Source organism: Globicephala melas, chromosome 17 (genome assembly GCF_963455315.2).
Source record: "Globicephala melas chromosome 17, mGloMel1.2, whole genome shotgun sequence".
Classification (NCBI taxonomy): domain Eukaryota; kingdom Metazoa; phylum Chordata; class Mammalia; order Artiodactyla; family Delphinidae; genus Globicephala; species Globicephala melas.
Window position 1 is genome coordinate 43,889,062 of NC_083330.1, and position 14,719 is coordinate 43,903,780.

At 39.9% G+C, this 14,719-nt stretch overlaps 1 protein-coding gene across 2 annotated transcripts in view; it reads right to left on the reverse strand.

Annotated features, from left to right (window-relative positions):
* RNF19A (ring finger protein 19A, RBR E3 ubiquitin protein ligase) overlaps positions 1-12,331 on the reverse strand; it is a 61,408-nt gene extending 49,077 nt beyond the window's left edge. For both annotated transcript variants that reach the window (XM_060287180.1, XM_030862998.2), the window contains exon 1: positions 12,093-12,331. The gene's annotated coding sequence lies outside the window, so the exon portion shown is untranslated. The remainder of the gene's footprint in view (positions 1-12,092) is intronic.
* Between the last annotated feature and the right edge of the window lie 2,388 nt (positions 12,332-14,719).

Sequence of the window (14,719 nt, forward strand, 5' to 3'; positions counted from 1 at the left end):
AGTATAACAAACGGTTAACTGCTACTGAAGAGATGGCAGAATTTAATTTGCCAGTAAAAGTTACCATCAGTTTCTGTAAATTGTGTCTGTTCTCACTAATTTATATTATTAGTACAATATTCATAACTATTAGCTCAGTTAGAACATACTTTTATTCCTTTAAGATTTGAAGTTGCAGTTCCTTCCAAAAGAGTTAAGTTTGGGGGAACATTAAAAAACAACGTTCATCCCTAAACAAATGTCTCAGATTCAGAATGCAAGAATAAATATAAGGTATGTAGATAGCCTAGAATAACTCATCACATGTTTAAAAAACAAAATCTAACAAGTAAAGGCTAACTGTTGTATATTCAAAGGACAATTGAGTATAAATATAAAGATATTATAAAGCAATAATGTCATCTTCACTTAAAATGGCAATTACCACGGAAAAACTTTTTTTTAAGTTTATCATTCCTCATAAGGTAAGTCAATAACAATATTCCTATTTAAAATGTAACAGGCACAAAGAAGTAAAATGTTTGATGCCCAATGAGAAAGAGTCAGCAACGGTGCTAGAAATACAACCAAAAAGCCTTTTAATTACTGGAATGTCTCCTCAGAAACATGAGCCTATTATACGCAGATCTAAGAAATCTAGGTTCTATAGATAGCTACCAAGTGGTTTTGTGGCTTTAGTTCAGCAATAACCTCTCTGTATCATCTGTGGCAGAGATGATGTTTTATACCCACCTGTTTCATTTTCCTTCCATTTGCAGCTAGATGCAGCCACGTATCCAGTCCTGGCCAGTGCAATGTGAGTACAATGATGTACGCCCTTTCCAGGACTAGTCCCTAAATCATCCTTTCAATCAACCTTTAAGCTCTCTCTCTTCCCTCTTCCCTAGCTGGCTGAATATAGTAATTTTAGTGATTGACTCCAAGTAGTCCTCTGGGGACAGCTGAGTCACAAGATGGAAGGAATTGGGATACCTGAGTCATCCACACGGTTCTCTGTGTGAGTGAGAAATTAACTTTTATAGTGTTCCGCCTGAGATTTTGGGGTTGTCTGTTTCAGACACAACTATCTTACCCAAGATAAGATAAAATGAGGGAATAAATTACGAGTAGCTTGGACGGGAAATTTTAAAAATACTATACAAATATGGGGTAATGATAGCATCTTTTTATTCAGACCGTAAAGCACAGACTTTGGAGTCACAAAGTTTGGGTTCAAGTTCAGATTCTGACACTTATTAGCTAGCTGTGTGACATTGCATTAAATTACTAAGATGGTTTACTCAACTGTAAAATAGGAATAATAAATAACCTACAGTCCACAAGATTATTACTAGGATTAAATAAAATATATAAAGAATCCAGCATCAGTATGACATATTAATCACTTAACAAATATTAGCTATAACTATTACAAATATCTGAGGAGATGGCACAAATGTAACTGAACCATTTACTGGATAAAACTGTTTAAAAAGAGATTATCATGCTTAAGGTTAGAAATAAAATGAAACAAACTGTTGGCTCTGAAATGGCTTGTCTAATGTCATCAGAATAGTTAGCCATTTGCAAGTTTGGAATACATCATTATAGTACACAAATTTCTCCAACATAAATATAGTTTTCAGCCTTGTTATGTTTATATAGCTACAGACCTATGACAAGTGGTCTAATATTGAAAATGGGGTAAATAATTTCAACTTAACTACTTTTATATATGGGGGAGGTGGAGGTAACTCAACAGAGCATTAACATAGGCACCTATCAGTTTCCAGCAAGTTTTTTGGAAAGTGAATGCTTATCAAGACTCAAATATACTACCTTGAGCTCTATCCTTAACATAATTCCTATGATCGCCTAGAAACATAAACTAAAAGTTCAGAATAAACTATTCCCATATGCCACAAAGCCTCCCCAAAAAGATAGTTCTTAAACATCTTCACAAACATACACCTGCTACATTTATCTATTTAAGCCTATTCTTGTTTGGGAGGTAGAAGAGAATGGTACTACGTGGTTTTAATAATACTCATTACAAATAATACTCATTACTCAATCCACTACAAAAATAAGCTGCTGGGGCTTCCCTGGTGGCACAGTGGTTGAGAGTCCGCCTGCCAATGCAGGGGACACGGGTTCGTGCCCTGGTCCGGGAGGATCCCACATGCCGAGGAGCGGCTGGGCCTGTGAGCCATGGCCACTGAGCCTGCGCGTCCGGAGCCTGTGCTCCGTGGCGGGAGAGGCCACAGCAGTGAGAGGCCTGTGTACCACAAAAAAAAAAAAAAAAAAAAAATCTGCTGCAGAAAGAAAAAGCATTATTCATTCCATTTTCCAATTAAAGAAAAAAGATTTAAAACATTTTGACTAGCCCATTCCAGGCACTCTTTGTTCAGAAGGGCAAACAATACACCAATCAGGAGAAGGTAGGAAAAGCACAGTGCAAAACGATGGGTATAAGAGGGCCCAGAGACATGAAAAAATTTTTAAATAGGTTTAAAAAAGATATCCAACTGTCAAAAAAAATTTTTTGAACTGGTTAAAATACTCATTGCTATACATCAACAGAAGGGAAATATTAACCTAGTCTGATATTAGTCAAGTCTGTCTACTTTTTGAATTTCAACTTCCTTATTTGAAAGCTAAAGTGATTGGATGAGGTAATGTCTAAGGCCCCTTAGTTCTGAAAGACTATGATTCTAATATACAAATATATAGACAGCTGTAATACATACCATACTCTAGGGTTAAAAGTGGACAATTTATATTTCTTTCTGTTCTTTTAAAAATATCTGCAAATTCTCTACAGTGTTGGTATACTCTTTGGTCTTAGTAAATCCAGTGTAATGAGTATTATCTTTGCAAACTGAATTTTACCAGTTTCATCACTAATCTGAATAATTCTACTATTTGGACAATTACAAATATTAAATGTTTGGGCTAATTTTGTCCTGACCATTTTTTCTAGAAGTTGTTTTTTGTTTGTTTTTTTTAATAAAAAGTATTGATAACAGCAGTATCCTGCCTCTCCAATTTTGGAATTTCATTTGTCTCTTTCTCCTAAAGAACATGAGGGGTGGGGGAAGCGGAAACCTCTGGTTAGGGTAAATCAGAGAGAGAGAGAGAGAGAGAGAGAGAGAGAGGGGGAGAGAGAGAGAGAGAGAGAGAGAGAGTGTGTGTGTGTGTGTGTGCGCGCGTGCTTTATTTTATGACGTATGTACATAACTAGGTAGGGCACAGGCTGGAAAAGCTATTTGATTATAAGTTCTAAAAGCTATTTTTAACACTTTCTTCAAATGATAAAGTAATTCTCAGAAGGAACAATATCTCTTGGGAAACAAGAGGCACAATAAGCAACATGTGTCTATTTTCCTTTGGATACACAGCATTCAGAGCTTCTCTCTAAATATGTCCCCCGAAAATAAAATCAAAACTGAAATACAAATGAAATATTTCTTAATTTTATAGGGGAAGAAAACAAGTAAGGGAGTATTTTCTAAGGAAAGCAGAAGAATCTAGGTAAGAATTACACAACAGGTAAACAATCATAAAGGTTTTTCATTGTTATGGCTTTCTCATTAAGAATTCAAAAGAAACAAGATAGATTTAACTATAATTATAAAACATACTATTAAATTAGATGTATTAGATATTTAACTATAGGAAGCATCAACCTGAAGACCAATTTAAAAAATCAGCAATCAAGAGACAGAGGGGATCTCAAATAAGTCATGGAGATACAAAAAATGAAAAGGATACAAACCTGGAACTGTTTCACAAATACTAGTCATGCACAGGTGCATCTGCTAGCTAGATACCCATTTGCTTTTCTCAGAACACTGCATCTTTATTTGGCTGTGGAACCTATCCTTCTAGTGCCACTAATGTTCCAATCTAACCTTACATTTTATAAGTGAGAAAACTGTATTCTAGAGCTACTCAGTCGAATGTATCATCACTAGCCATATGAGACTATTTAAGTTTAAATTAATTAAAATTAAAAAAATTAAACTCCAGTTCCTCAGTTACACTAGTCACATTTCAAATACTCTACAGCCATTATGTGGCCACTGGCTACCATACTGGACAGTGCAGGTCTGGAATGTTTCCATCACTGCAGAAAGTTCTATTGGATAGTGCTGGTCTGGAGATTATTTGATTTATCCATACAGCTAATGTGGCAGAGCCAAAGTCTCAGTCCTCTTTCTACTACTTTACTTCCTCCACAAGACCTTCATTAATCACCTGGTTTCTGAATTATCACGTTGGTCTTTTGTTAAGTTCTGCTTACAAACATCCATTTGCTTCCCACAGGTAAACAAACTTTAAGCTTTACATGGCATTCCGCAATCTTACCTTAGTCTCTCACCATTCTCCTACATAAAAACACACTCTAGCCAACTGGTCTACTTGTTAAATATACCAACAAAACATAGTTTCACCTCCGTGATGTTTCCTATGTCTTTGTCTCTGCCTGAATACTCTTTTCCACGTTCTCTGCTCTGCTTATTTGAAGTCCTACTCTTCTTTCAAGGCCCAACACCTACCTTATTTCCACAAATCATTCTAGGTCAGTAATTATAGATAAACTACTAAAAATTGTTTCATACTTTTATATAGAAGTTTACAATTTTCTAAATACTTCACTTAAATATTTTACTGTGATTCTTTGCTAGAATGTGGGAAAAAAGTTAAGCAGAGTAAAGGTAATCAAGAGTGTGTGTACGTGTGGCACTGATTACAATTTTTTAAAGGGTGATCAGAGCTTACTGAAAAGATGACATTTAAACTAAGACTTGAAGGGAGCTAGCCATGAGGAAATCTGAGGAAAGAGCATCCAAGGCAAAGGCAACAGCCACTGCAAAGCCTTAAGGTAGGAATGTGCCTGGTATGTTCAAGGAATAGCCTAGAGGCCAGAATGTGGCCAGAGGGAAATGAGCAAAACAAAGAATATACGAGATAGGTCAGAACGTTATGGGACCAGGTTGTGTATGGCTTTATAGACCACTGTAAGAACTATGGCTTTTATCCTAAGCGAGATGGGCAAACTTAGGGGGCTTCTAAACAGAGACAGTTTAGAATCTGAATAATTTTAAAGGATAATTCTAGTGTTAAGAATAGAATGAGAAGAAAGAAGTAAGGACAGTAACATGGAGAACAGTTTAAAGGCTACTGCAATACTCTAGGAGAGAGATGATGATGGGCATAAGGATATCTTTTGAAACTAGAACTGACAGAATTTCCTGATGGATTCCAAGAGGATTTTGCCCTGATTAACCAGAAGGCTGAAACTGCTGTCCACTGAAATGGAGAAGGCTGTGAAAAGAACAAGTTCTGGGAGGAGCTAAGAGCAGGGGTTCATTTTCAGACATTTAAGTTTGAGATGCCTTTAAATCTTAGGTGAGAATGTACAGCCAAATACCCACATGACAGGCATGGAGTTCAGGAAAAAAGTCTGGCTTAGAGATAAAATTTTGGGAAGAGTTGTTATACCAATGGTGGGTATAATCACAAGCATGGATGAAGTCCCCAGAGGAATAAATAAAGAAGGGTAAGGACTGAGCCCTGTGGCATTCCAACTTTAAGTTATAGGGTAGAAGAGGAGGCTCCAGTAAAGGAGATAGGGAAGGTGGAAGGAATCACACCCTCATGAGACAAAACCTCTTGGTCTATCCCATCAGTATTACACTTGCCCCCTCCCCTAAATATAAACTGTATCTTAAGAACGACCTGAGAGACAATAACAGTGTATCTTACATGATATAAGCTATTTCTTAGGCCTGTTCAGACTTGAGAGTATTAAGACACTTCCTCTGATACTTCTCAGAATGGATAAGAATTCTAAAGGAAGGGCTGTCTGGTCTCTGAGAGTCACAATGCATGATATAAAACAAAGGTAAGCACAGATCTTTTTACTTTTGACTGTATATTAGTTTCCTGTTAACAACTTACTACAAAGTGGGTGACTTAAGACAACAGAAATTTATTTTCTCACAGTTCTGGAAGGTAAAAGCCTCAAATCCAGCAGTGTTACGATCCCTTTGGGGGTTCAGGAGAATCTGTTCTTTGCTTCTTCCAGCTTCTGGTGATTACAAGCATTCCTTGGCTCGTGGCCACATCACTCCAGTCTCTGCCTCCATGCCTCACATTGCCTCCACCTCTTCTGTGCATCTTCCCCTCTTCTGTCTATCTGTAATTTCCCTCTGCTTTTCCCTTATAAGGACAACTTGCCATTGAATTTTGGACCCCTCAGATAACTTGGGATGATCTCCTCATCTCAAGATCCTTAACTACATCTGCAAAGACTCTTTTTTCAAATAAGGTATCATTCACAGGTTCCAGAGATTAGTATGTGAACATCTTTTTGAGGGCCACCACACAATCTACTATATGACTCCAGAAATTTTTACTAAGGTCATCAGTAAAGTGTGTTATGTTTATGCAAAAAGCCAAAGGATGTTCATCTATAATTTTTTAAAAGTTACTATTATTATTATGTTTAATGAAAGGATATGGCCATAAGGAGATACCTATTTGATTTGGCTACGTATTTGATTTAGCTATATTTGGCTATGTGTAACTGCTTACCAGGTAACCACTGCAACCCCTGGTTTGGATAAAAGAATCAGTTATTGTGCTATATAGTACATATCCTGTACTATAGGATGTGATGACAGACTTTTCTAAATGTTTGCTTTATTTTCCCCCACTTAAATGCACTTAATCAGTCCCCACCCTCTCTTCCCAAAGGACCTTATTTCATGATTTTGATTTAAGGATGCCTATGTAAGAAGTGTAGGTTATTCATGCAAACAAAAACTGAAGGATAAATTAGTTAAGGCAATATTTAAATAGATCAGAGGTTTAAAATCTGGTTCTGGAGCAGACCTAGTCATCTCTCCTGACTCAATGTTACAGGAGCATCGTGTATTGATTCATTCATTGTAACTTATTCCAGTGTGGGAGGTAACAGGACCTCCGCACCAGTAGTCTCGTGGGTACTTTTTCCTTCTGTTTTTATACTGAGATTTGCTATGACAAGTTACTAATAATTTAAAAATCTATTTTGTAATAGTCTTGTCTGAGTAGTTAAGAGTGTTTCAAAGACATAATTTATACTAATCAAATGAAACAGATGATAGCACATTCTCCCTCATTTTACAGACAGGGAAAGAGAGTGAGGCAGAGTCATTTTGGCAAAGTTGTACAAACGAAAGAAGTCAGGTATCCTGACTTTCAATCCAACTCAGTAATTCCAATTCAATGACATATGTGCTTCTGTATTCGGACTCAAAAGACATGTTAGAAAGAGACTATCAAAAAAGACAAAAGAAGAGACTATCAAAAAAGACTAAAGAATTTCTGTGGAAAGGAAAAAACATTTCATACAAAATACTCCTAGAGCTGTGCTGTCCAGTGTTAACCACATGGTGGATTGAAGACTTGGTATGAATAAAAGAATGTAAAGTCATTCACTAATACATGCTGAGACAATAATGTTTTGTATATGTTGCATTAAATAAAATATATTATGAAAATTAATTTCACCTGTTTCTTTTCACTTTTAATGTGGCTAACAGGAAATCTTAAATTAATTTATGACTTACATTATATTTCTATTAGATAGCCCTGCTATAGAGAGAGTTATGAAATAGTTACATTACAATACATAACTTTATTCAATTAGCAAATACTTATCCAACACCTATCATTGTCAAGCCTTATGCTAAGTGCTGAGACCTTAAGAGTGAACAAAGATTATGGTCCCTGGCATCATACAGTTTACATTATCTCCTACACTTCTACTGCACATTTCATATGTATTATCTCATATGCATAAGAATAACTTAGAGTACTTCACCATTTGGGGAGCAAATGCCAATACCTGACTTAGAAATCACAAAATATAAATCATCAGCAGATTTATAGTAATGGCCATCTACTTTTGTGATACATTAGTTATATTATTATGCTATATACGATTCATCTGGAAGCTTAACACTATCTCACTCCCTATAGCTTCTCCTGGTTTCTTGTTCCTTCCCTCTAACTAGTTTGCTCCCTCCTACGGCTCATCTCTACCAGAAGTCTCTACAACTGGCAACCTTGCTTGCTATTCACATTACAGCAGGGCTGTTTATACTTTCAGGGGTCTCCAGAGGAGGACAGAGGTCGAAAATGTTAAGTGTACATAATTTTAAGGGGCTAAGTTCAGTTTTTTTGAACCCAAGACTGAGTTTTGAAGTTTCTTTTCGGCTTAAACAAACTAGGGTGATTTCTGAGGATTTTGCTTCAAAATTCAACGCACAAATTTATTTGAGGGGTAAAACAACTCCTTATTAGTTTTATCCTACTGAGGATTTCACAGAAGAAAACTCTACCCGGGGAGGGGGAAGGGGAAGGTAGGACGAAGTGAGAGAGTGGCACAGACATATATACACTACCAGATGTAAAACAGATGGCTAGTGGGAAGCAGCCGCATAGCACAGGGAGATCAGCTCAGTGCTTTGTGACCACCTAGAGGGGTGGGAGGGAGACGAAAGAGGGAGGGGATATGGGGATATATGTATACATATAGCTGATTCACTTTGTTGTACAGCAGAAACTAACACAACATTGTAAAGCAATTTACTCCAATAAAGATGTTAAAAAAAAAGTGCTGGTATACTCACACACAAAAAAGGAAACTCTACCAAGAAGGACTTCAAAAACAAATTAGCAAGTAGCATTTCTCAAGTAAATGACTTTTGAAAGAAAATAGTAGGTAACATCAATAGAACAAGAATGTATAATGCTTTTTAGGCTAATATCCTAGCTTTCGAGAAAATGTCATTAATAAACAAATTAATTGTTCAGGTTTTATTGACAGCTACAAAGAGAGCAATACAAGCAAAAACTACTTTACCAAAAGGTGCTAATTTTTCTCAGTTTAATACAGAAAGTATTACTGACATATGACAGCTATTGAGAAACGAACGAAGTATCCAAGTTTTAAACACCCAAAATGATTTCACTGCCTTTTTTCTACCGTCATCTGAAATACAGATGTGTTTAGCAAAGGAACAGTATCCCACAGTCTTTAGCTGTGCAGGTGTGGTTATATATATAGTTGTTTCAGGGTTATACAAAACTAACAAAAGCTGGTACCTCATGACTTAAAAATTAAAAAGCCAAAGAAAAATAATAATTACTCCTGACTGGAGAAAAAAAATCACCTAAGGAAAATTTAGGTGATCTCCATAAGTAATCAGATTAACGTTTTGCTCAAAACAAGATCAAACCAAAACCTTTAAGCTAAAGTACTTCATGTACGACCATGGGTCCTTTCAGACCATCATTAAACTACTAGTGCTAGTTTGCCAAACACAATGCCAATATAATCAAATATAAATTTCGAAATTCAACCTTTTTTTGGCCTTCAGCCTAAAATGGCCTAATTTTTACATGGGCCTTAAATGATAAAAGATCATAAAGCTTAACACGAAACCAGCCTGCATTTGACAATCAACTGTCACTTGTTAGAAGCATCAGAAAAACAAATAACAATTCTCTAAGATTTCCTTTATAACCTGAGTAGGGAAGAAATAGAAAGAGGCAATTCAGATATAAATGCAACAAAATTTATCCCTAGCTTACTCTCTGCCCAGCACCTGACCAGGGATTTTGACGTGTTATCACAAATACTTGTCTTCCTTCTCCTCCTTGAAAAATTCAGAAAACTACGTTTTTCAATCCTCAGCGCCCTCCAGATTGTGGGGGTGGGGGGTGGGGCAGTGTGGGCAGGGATGATTAGAAACCAAAGAATTTCTGTGATAAATCTAAGGAAGTGTTAAGGATAAAATCAGAACCTGCCATAATATACAAGAGAGTCTTTCAAATGATAAAAAGAGTTTGTTTTAAATTACCTATATTTAATTCCATCTAACAACCCCGTGAGAATAATATCTTTCAATCTGATCCCATTGAAGAGAGGCGACCCCAAGTGTCTTAATTCACAACTGCAAAAATATGACCTTATGACTTCCTCTATTTCAAATGTGTGAAGTGCATTTATTTTCCACTAAAATGCTGAAGTAGCTTTAAAAACAGACAATAATCTTAGTATCTTTCATATGTTAGAAAAAAACAGTTTCATTTAACCAAGTAAAAAGGCACCCAAAATTCTACAAATCACCACCAAAATTTAAAAAATTCCAATACTGAAGACAGTAAAATGGACCGTTCTTTATATAAACTCTAATGCTCAACTGAGGCGTCATTCAAACGAAACAACAATATTTCAAGTAGCTACTATCTGGAGACTAAAAATTGAGTTGTGTTTCAATTCCTAAAATAATGTTACAGTTTTAAAAGTTAATCTTACTGGAATCCTCTTGGAAGTCACAGATATTGAAAAACTACACTAACATTAGTTGCCAAATGTAATTTTTTCCTCAGAAAGACACCTTGTGGTGACATTAAAATAGTTTTTGAGGACACATGAAATTTAAATTTCAGTTACACTGTATACAATAAAAGAGGAATAAAACTAACAAATAAAAAGGGTTTTTGTTGTTGTTGTTGCATAATGTGGTTTAGGTCCCAAGACTTAATTCTAGATCTTTACCATGGAATTGCATATAGCAAGCAAAGAACATTTGAAAATAAGCGTCAACAATAGATCATCGCCATTTTCTAAATAGAAATATTTACATTTTGATTCAGTTCTGACAGTTGGGTGTTAAGGAAGCATAAACAAGCCAATACGGTAATAACAGTTTGACTCATAAAGATGCTCATTAAGATGGTTAATGGCAAAACCGAAAATGAAACTTGGGCATACCGTCAGACTTCACATAACAAAAAAGGTCAAGGAATTAGGTTAAAATAAAAAATACATACGTATAAATAAAAAGACAGCCATGTTACTACCAAAAAAAGAAAAGAAAAGTGGAACGCTAAGGAAAAATCACATTTTAAGGCAACCGATCAGAGGAAAGGATTGCTTTATTCCTCCACCGTTTACTAACATTTAATACTAGCGTTTGCAGCCAACACCTGGGTGTGAAAACTGCAGAGGCATTTAAATGCTGTTCTTTCCAACGTCCACCCAACAGGACGTTCCGCAACATTTTGAATAGTAAATATTAACCAGAATAAAACATCGTTCGTGTATTTCTACCTTCAAGAGCTAATGGGAAAAAAATAAGACCTTTCTTTCTCCCATATGTAGCTTTAACCATTCTCTCCCCTCTTTTATTTACTGCCCTTTGTCGCGAGGTTAATGAACCCTGAACTTATTTTCCTTCTTCCCATTAATGAAAAGGGTGGGGGGGGAGGGCAACGGCAGAGGGGAAGCCAAATGATAGGAAAAACTGGAAATTAAAAATAGTGGCATTACTGGCTGGATGAAGAATGAGAACTCCCTGAAGGTTTAGTGTGAGGGAGACAACCCTGGAGGACCCCTCTTAAGACATACTTCACCCCAAGACCCCACCATTTTTCGTCTGTTTAATTTCTGCTTTTGCAGGGGGTGGCAGTCCCCCGGATGAACGTTCCCCAGTGCCTGCCTCTCTTTTCCCCGAGGCCTCCAGCCGCAGGGGGTGGGGGGCGCTGGCCCCGGCTCCAAATTTGCAGCGAGGCCCGGAAATCAGTCCCGTTAGAGCCGATTTCACCCATCAGGAATGCGCTCCGCCCCCGCCACCTCCCCGCCGCGGCCGCCCTCCGCGTCGCCTGCTCCAGGGGCTGGGGAAGTGAGGAGGAGAGCGCCGCCTCCGCCCGTCACAACACCGCCGGGTCGGCCGCCCTCGCCCCAGACTGCTCGGGCCAGGAGGACAGAGCCCGGGGCGTATCCCACGCCTTCCCTCCGCCCGCGCGGCCGAGGGAACGCCAGCGTCGGGGCCAAGCCGGGGACGCGGAACCAGCCCGAGGCCTGACCCCCGGGCCGCCCCGGCCCCGCGCCGAGCACGAGCAGGGGCGCCTTTCCCGTGGGATTTCCGAATCCATTTCCGTCCCGGGGAGGGGCGCAAGGGTAGCAGCCGGAGCGCCCCGTGTCGGAAACTGGAGCCGCCCCTGCCCTCTGGCTCCCGGGCGCAGCTTCCCCCCGTACCCGCCCGTACCTTCAACTCCTCAGGGAGACGCCGGGCGCAGGGCTGCGGGCGAGCAGGCCCATCTCCTGGCGGCGGCAGCAGCCAAAGGAAGTACGGAGGAGGGTTCCTCAGACCCGCCAAGGCGCCTCTGTGCTGGGGCGGGGGGAACGGAGAGGAGGGGTCCAGACTGCCGCTTTCCCGGACTCCTCCTCCGCAGTTCTGTCTTGACTGCTGTTCCCGGGAACCAGCGCCGCAACTGCCATTCTCCCCCTCCCTCAGCCCCCGCTGTCTCCGCCCCCTCCTCCCACTCCTTCCTCCCGCCCCCGCCCCGCCCCTGCGCACCGCCCGCGTGCCTTGCGTCATGGCGTCACGCCCACCCGGCCCGTCGCGGGCGGCTCTGGGACGCGGCTGTTCGCTCGCTCGTGTTCGCTCCGCGCACGCCCGGGAGCTCCCCGCCAGCAACTCGGGCTGCTGGGAGTGTGGCCCCTCCCGCCTGTCTACCCGCCCGGGGCTATCAGCGGCCCTTCCTGCCCATCATCCCGCAAGACTTCCCCGAAGCGGGCCGGGCTGTGGGGCAGGTGTCTCCTCCAAGGACGGGTGGGAGTGGCTGGAGGTGTAGGGAGATGCTGGACTTGCGGAGCCCGGCTTTCGGCGTTTCGCACGCCATTATTCATTCCTTTGTGTTCTCACGGTTCACCTGCTAGATTGGCAGCCCCAGGGAGAGCAAGGCGGTGGTGCTGCAGCGAGTTTCAAACCTCTCCGGGAGGAAATGTCCTTCCCTCAGGGTGGCGGCGCCCCACCGCACCCTTCTTTTAACAGACCTTAGTTTTCCGCAGGGGCTGCTAGGAACAGCCCTTAGCCACAGGTGAACACCTTGCGTGAGGGTTCGGAGAATATCTTCCACTCACCTCTTTCTTTCCCACTTGATATCACAGAGTCCCTTAAGAATTCAGAATTCATATTTCAGTTATGTTTGATACCTTCTGAATTACTTTAATCCGCTTTATCCGTTCCACCCCCCATATCCTTGAAGCCAGCCATACCCCCTTTGAATTTTTTAACCTACACATGACTGGGCATCAGTTCAGCTTCGTTGAATAAACACATTCAGTCCATTCCTTCCTAGTTGATTTCAAGATTTAGTCACTCTTTGGAATACTGAGAAACAGGAATGTGATAGATGCTGGACAGAAATGTCCTTTCGCCATCTGTTACTTAACTAAATATATCCCCCTATCAATCCTTGTTTTAGTGTATCTAATTTAAATTAGAAACAAACCAAGAAGCCATGGTCTTTCAGAGGGTACTTGGTATCTTTGGTAACCCAGTAAATATTTACCAATTAAAAAACTAAACAAGGTTTCTAAGCAGTTTAGGTCTAAGTATATTTGACCACAACTCTTAAAGGAAGTAATGATGGGTATGTTCATTTTCATTTATCAGAAAGTTTTAAAGCTGTTATATATTCCTTTAAATGCTATTTGGAGGCTGCCAGCAATTTAATCAGTGGGATACTTTAAGCCTACAGGTAATACAAGAATAGTAAGTTAAATGGATTTATAGGATGGTACCCATCCATAATATAATCCTTCCTGTAAATATATCAACATGTTGAACAACATTTCAGAACTGATGGGGCATTGTCTTGGAAGGGAGTTTTGAGTAAAGAGTCTGTGCAGAGTGGGAATGGTCTTGTACTCTGTCATAATTTCCGGAGATGCCTTTCCCTGTCATCTTAAAAACTAGAGGGATTTCCTTTTCTTCACTAGGGCAACGTAAATCTATTAAAGAAATATCTATTGAACATCTCCACTCAAATCCCCACAGGCACTTCAAACTTAGCCTGTCCAAGACGTAATTTGTTATCTTTTTCTCAAAACTTGCCTCTCTCTTTTACCCAGGCCCAAGCCAGAAATCTAGGATTCTTCCTAGGCACCCTCCTTTTCATCAGTTCCAGTTTGTAGTTAACCACCAAGTCCTGCTTATTGCATGTCCTAAACATCCCTGCACTTACTCTCTTCTATATCCCCCTTCTGCCTTTGGGCAGTGGTTTCAGCTTGGGCTGCATGATAAAATCTCCTCTGGAGCTTTAAGAAATATCCTGACACCCAGGCTGCATCCACCAATTAAATCAGGGGCCCTGCGGATGATGCTCAGGCATCAGTAATTTTTAAAACTCCCCAGGTGATTCCAATGCAGAGCCAAGGTTGAAAACCACTGGAGGGCCTCATCATTTCTCACTGGATTACTGCAAAAGCATAATAATTGGCCCCAGCTGCCTTCATTTTTGGCCGCATTCTCCCTTCTTTCCCTACTCTCTTTTAATTCATTCAATATCAATTCAATAAATATTTATTGGGTGCCTAGTTCAGGCAGAGAGTTTTGCTGTTATTGAAGCTGGGAATACAGCAATGAAAAAGACAGGCCTTGTTTCTGCTCTCATAGAACATATATTCTGGGGCACAGAGTTGGGGAAGGCAGAGTAAATAACAAAAGAGACATAAACAAAAGGAAATAAATTTACCAGAGTAACATATAGAAACCAGGGAGCCTGTTACTTCAGTTTGGTGTCTCAAACTAAAGTCCACTCCTCTGACATTTGAGCTGGTTCTATTGGGTTGGCCAAAAAGTGCCTTCGGTTTTTAAGTTTAAAAAAA